Raw genomic sequence first — 6296 nt, 5'->3', positions numbered from 1 at the left:
GTTGACTATAAAAAGTTGAGAGAGATTTTGAGAGAGATTTGAGAGTGATTTAGGAGAGATTTAATTTTAGCCATTATTATTGTATAACCTCGTAATGCTTTGTTTATGATCATTTCAAGTCCCCAAAAGGGTCCATAGTCGTGTTTTGATGCATTTAACTCCCTTTTTAGGGTTTTACATTGATAAACACATAGATTCTCCGAGACACTTGAATTCTTGACATACAAATGCATATTTTTATACATAGAATAACTTTTAACATACAAGTACTAATTAAGTTTGACCGGTTTGACTTGTTGACTTTGACTTTGACTTGTTTACTTTGACTTTGACTTGTTAACTTTATCTTTGACTGGAATTTGACGGTTGTCACATTATCCCCCCCTCCCCCCCCCCCCCCCCGTTAGAAGGAATTTTGTCCCCAAATTTGCATTTTGAGTGGGACTTCAGGGGTTGGGGAATAGATGTGGGTACTTTTGCTTCATTTGGTCCTCACGTTCCCAAGTAAATTCGGGTCCTCGCTTGGCGTTCCAGTGGACCTTTACGATGGGAATGTGGCTTTGTTTCTTCCTGTGCCTCTTTGATTTGTGCGGATAGGTGTGAATGGATGGTCATGGTTAACGCTTTTACTCGGCGGCCCAAGTATTCTTTTCTGCTCAAGGCGTCTGCAACCACGTTGGCTTTTCCAGGGTTATAACGAATCTCACATTCGTAATCATTTAACAATTCCACCCATCGTCTTTGTCTCATGTTGGGTTCTTTTTGGTTGAGGATATGCTGAAGGCTTTTGTGATCGGTGAAGATAGTGCACTTAGTGTCGTAGAGGTAATGCCTCTAGATTTTTAGGGCGAAAACTACTGCTCCTAGTTCGAGATCGTGCGTCATGTAGTTTACCTCGTGCGTTTTCAGCTGTCTTGAGGCATAGGCAATGACCTTTCCTCATTGCATTAACACACATCCTAGACCTTGGTTTGATACATCGCAATAAACCATAAAGTCCTCTGTTCCATCCGACAAGGACAAGATCGGAGCACTGCACAGAGTTCATTTCAGCGTTTGGAACGCAACCTCTTGCTTATCCCCCCAGATGAAAGTCACTCCTTTTTGAGTCAAGGTGGTGAGTGGTTTCGCGATCTTGGAGAAGTTTTGAATGAATCTTCGGTAATAACCAGCGAGTCCTAAAAATTGTCGGATCCCCGTGTGTTCTTGGTGCTGCCCAGCTTTCGATTGCCTTGATCTTTGAAGGGTCCACATGTATTCCTTCCTTGCTGACTACATATCCGAGGAAATTCACTTCTCGAATCCAGAACTCGTACTTTGAGAATTTTGCGTACAATTTCTCCGCTCTCAGCATCTCCTGGACTTGACGTAAATGCTGGCCGTGTTCTTCCTCACTTCGGGAGTAGACTAGTATATCATCGATGAAAACGATCACGAACTTGTCTAAGTAAGGTCGACACACCCGATTCATCAGGTCCATAAACGTCGCGGGTGCATTTGTTAAGCTGAAAGGCATCACTACAAACTCGTAGTGACCATAGCGCGTTCTGAAGGCAGTCTTGGGAATATCCTCCTTTTGAACTCGTAGTTGATGGTACCCCGATCTAAGGTCAATCTTTAAGAAGAAACTTGCTCCTTGCAGCTGGTCGAAGAGGTCATCGATTCGATGCAAAGGGTATCGGTTTTTAATGGTGACTTTGTTTAATTCACGGTAATCGATGCACATACGGAACGATCCATCCTTTTTCTTAACGAACAAGACCGGTGCTCCTCAAGGTGAGAAGCTTAGCCTAATGAAACCTTTTCTTAGCAGTTCCTTCAATTGACTGGACAATTCCTGCATCTCGGCTAGGGCTAGATGGTATGGCGATCTGGCTACGGGGGTAGCCCCAGGAATTAGGTCGATTCGGAATTCGACTTGTCTAGCAGGGGGCACTCCTGGAAGGTCTTCCGGGAATACGTCGGGGAAATTACAGACCTCCGGAATGTCCTTGATGTTTTTCGCCTCTTGTTTCTTGTCTACGACGTGGGATAGGAAGGCGTGGTACTCCTTGCAGAGGTACTTTTAAGCCTTGACACAAGAGATAATCTGAAAGTTTGAGGTAGGTTTGTTGCCATAGACGACGAGGGTTTCGCCATTTGGCAGATTAAGGCGAACGGGCTTTTCGTGACATAGGATTTCAGCATGGTGAAGGCATAACCAATCCATGCCAATGATGACATCAAAACTTTTTATGGTGACCGACAAAAGGTTGATTTGGAAAGAGTGATTGTTCAAGGTGAGGGTACACCCGATGTAAATGTCGTTAGTGTTCTCTGTTTTTTCGTTAGCCATTTATATGGTGAATGTTTCTTTTAGTGTTTGTGGTTTTTGTTTATACAAGCGCTTAAATTGATGGCTCAAGAAGCTTTTCTCCGTGCCACTATTGAAAAGAATGCATGCGTATGTATTGTTGAGGGGAAACGTACCGGTGACCACCGTTGAATCTGCAACCGCTTCCTCATGACCTATCGCCAACACTCTGCCCACATCACCAGCGTTGGGGTTTCTTGCCTTCGGGAAGTTACGCTTGCAGTGTGCTGCTTCTCCACATCCATAGCAGGTTCGGCTGGCTCCGGCGTTCGTAGCTTGTGCGTTCTGTTGGACTGGAGCTTTACAAAATCGGGCGGTGTGCCCCTTTTTGTTACAGTTGGTGCAGTGCATTTCACGGCATGCGTTGTTGTGATGAAAGCTGCACTTGTTGCACTTAGGCAGGTTCCCGGCGTATTGCCTTATCGGAGTTGGGTTGGCAGTGGTTGTGGCAGCATGCACCGCAACCACTTGTTGCTTTTTGGCAGGGTCTTGAGTAGGTTGACCCTTCTTCTTGTTCCAGAACTTTCTTTTGTTGCTCCCCCCTTTTGCTTGTTCGGTGGTGGTTGCCACGGTGCCATGGCTGGTTTTATGGTCGATGAGTTGTTGTGCCAGTTCCTTGGCACTGTCAAAGGTAGTTGGTTTTGAGGCTAATACGTTTCCTTGAAGTTGGTAAGATAGTCCCCATATGTATCTTTCCACCTTTTTGCTTTCCAACGGAACCATCCCGGGACACAGCATGACTAGATCGCTGAACCTTGAGGTATAAGACAAGATGTCAGAGCCTGTCATTTTGAGACCCCAAAGTTCTTCTTCCAACTTCTGTATCTCGCCCCTTGGGTAGTACTCCTTCATTAACATGGTTTTCAGGTCTTTCCATGTTATCGAATTTGCCACCAGAAGTGTTAATGCCTTGCCGTGTCCATTCCACCAGGTGAGGGCCCTTTTAGAGAACGTGCATGCTGCAAACTTGACCTTGCTTGCTTCAGGGCATGCGCATATTTCGAAGATGGATTCGGTTTTCTCGAACCATTGCAGCAACGCTACGGCACCTCCGCTTCCATTGAAGGTTTTGGGTTTGGCATTTGTAAAGTCTTTGTAGGTACACTCTCTCGAGTGTCCCTGGCTGTCCCCGTGGTTAGAATTTGTGGCACCATTACCCGCACCACCCACATTGTTGGTGCTGATTTGGGACATTGCGGCTGCTACTGCGGCTGTCACGGCCACCTAGAACATAACTGGGTCGAACTGAGGGGGTGGTGGTGGTGGCGATGGTGCAGCTCCTGCGGCGCCGCCACGTCTAGGATTTCTACGAGGTGGCATTTTCTTCCATATCAAGAATGAAAAGACAATAAGTCTTTGATAGCGCTCACAAGTCGAGAGTTAAAACTAAACATTATTAGTTCTTTATATGCATCATGATTCCGACTTGTAAAGATATTGTAAGAATCCATTCATACTAGAGGTCTACGGATAATGAAATATAGACTTTATGAATGCTGATAGATTTGGTTCACATGAAATGTCTGTGATAGTATCCATATCGGGCCCATCCAACAATCGTTTGATGTATAATATTTATATATAATTAAGATTAAATAAACTTTCGAATCTAATGGGTCTGCTCTGGGCCCACAACCAAACAAGGAACAGGATTCAAGGCGGCACCACCATTTCTAGGTCGACCTGGTCTTAATTATATATAACTTTGATTTATACATCAAACAATCATAAATTGGACACCAATAAACTTAGTCTGAAAACAATCCCTGTCATGAACTTGATGTAATAAAGCAAATAGCGTGTCAATTTCATTGATATAATTTAGTATACAATATTTGGGAAAATTTAACTCTATAAGGGTCTATGCTACATCAATGTATGGGAAAAATTTGACCGCCTAACAGATCCCGGAAGTGTAAACACTTAAATCGCGAGATCGGACATGAAATACTAGGAAACAATAGTAATATTTATCCGCAAAACTAGATTAAACTGAAGCGAGCAGTGCAAACACTACTTGCGGCGGTTGAAGCTCTGAGGATCACGAAGTGAAGACACGAAGTTCCTCATTTCAGCTCTGGATTCAGCCGCCTGGCGTTCTGCGTCTGTCAGATGTCCTTCTAGAGTGGCTCGGTGTTCTCGGAGTTCTTGCACTTCAGTTCGGGTCGCAACCATTTCCCGTCGAAGAAGCTCGGTGCGGTCTCGAGTCCGATCGTGGTCGTCATCCAACCGGCGAAGGTGAACGGAGTTGACTTGGCTAGTGGCACCAACTTCCATGAGATGTCGGGTGTTAACTCTTGTTTGCTCTTCGTGGCATGTGACACGGTGAACTATGACAAGGAGGGCTCAGTCGGCTGAACCTCCTCTGCTGAGATCGTAGAAACTTTGTTCCATGCCATAGGGAGGTCGTTGACCTTGCTCTCGGCTCCATCGATGTATAGTTTCGGCCCATTGGGGCGTCGGGCCTTGGATGTGTTGCGGAAGGATAGGGGCAGGGTGTGGATTGTAAACTTCAGGTTCGGAGTCGGTTCCATCTGAGTCTTCTTCTTCTTCACCGTCTACGGATTATTCCTCTTCCATGGGTTCCTCATCCTCCATGGGTTCTTCTTCGGGTTCTTCCTCTGGGTCTTCCACAATCCAACCGACATTCCCTTGGTTGGGGAAGTAGGGATCACCTGGTATGTGAAATCCTGCCATTGCGCCTGTACGAGAATAGGGATAAGAAGGATATCGCGAGAAATTTTGGGAATAAGAAGTTAGTTATCGAAATTTATAATGTGGTTATTATGGTTTTTGAGTTAAAATAATCCTATAATATTTTTATGTTTGATTCTCAAAGTTTTTGGTAAGTTGAAGACTTGTTGCTCATCATGATCCTTCTTCGGCATACATTGGTCCTACCTTGGCTAAATATAGTTGATCAGGCTATATTCATCCAAGATCTGACTACATACCCCGAAGCTGAATCATGGTGTCCAACTTGTCTTGATACTTTTATGTTATTGCCGTTATGATACCGAATTAATGAGTGCGATTGTGCGTGTACTTTTATAAAATACAAATTTTTTTATTTTTTTTAAAGTACTTTTGAAAAGATACATCAGAGAAATTTGTCCCGTTGTATTTATAGTTTGTATATCTTACGTGGTTCGATATACTTAGTTCACTATAAACAAAGCGCTGATACCAATCTATCACACCCCCAAACCGGAACGGCCGAAACGTTCGGGGGCGGAGGACGTCATACTCAGTATCATAACCATAGTGAAGAAAGTAAACACAATTATCATAAATATAATCTAAAAGGTTACATTGTTGCAAAAATACATGTTTCCAAATAAATTACATATGATGTCAAAATAGTTCAAAAGAAATCTGCGCCTTGGCGTCTTGCCTTCAAAAAATCTTGTGGTTACCTGTATTACTGATTACCTGAGAATACAAGTTGTTTTTGAAAGAGTATCAGGATTAAAGCTGGTGAGTTCATAAGCAATTTATGAATGAAAATGAATGATGTTGTTCCTTAAAGTTTGTTACAAGTTTGTTTCCAGAAAATCCCATATTTTCTAAAAGGTTTGTTGTAGTCTTAACTGAACCAAGACTTAGTATATGTAAGTAAATCGTCATACTTGTGTGTGTGTGGTTTTATATTTAAATAAAACTCCTTAAATCCCCGTGAACTGTATGTTTTGTTAATTCCCCATGTGAGATGTTATAACCATACTAAAACTCGAAGACCTCACACTCGACGTTCTTCAGGCGTCGGAATTGTTATGACACTTGTCACCCCAGACCTGCCGGTCTAGCTGTTGCAAGCAGCTTAGGTGCGGGTTTGTCAGACCCAATATAGATCTATACACAACTATCACGCTCTCCCTACAAGAGATTCTGGCTATAACTACAGGACTTTTCTGTTGTACTTAAGAGTACTTTGAAGGCGAAT

The sequence above is a fragment of the Lactuca virosa genome, chromosome 4 (genome assembly GCF_052849685.1).
Source record: "Lactuca virosa cultivar CGN04683 chromosome 4, Lactuca_virosa_CGN04683_v6, whole genome shotgun sequence".
NCBI classification, from domain to species: Eukaryota; Viridiplantae; Streptophyta; class Magnoliopsida; order Asterales; family Asteraceae; genus Lactuca; species Lactuca virosa.
This window is presented reverse-complemented; position numbering follows the sequence as displayed.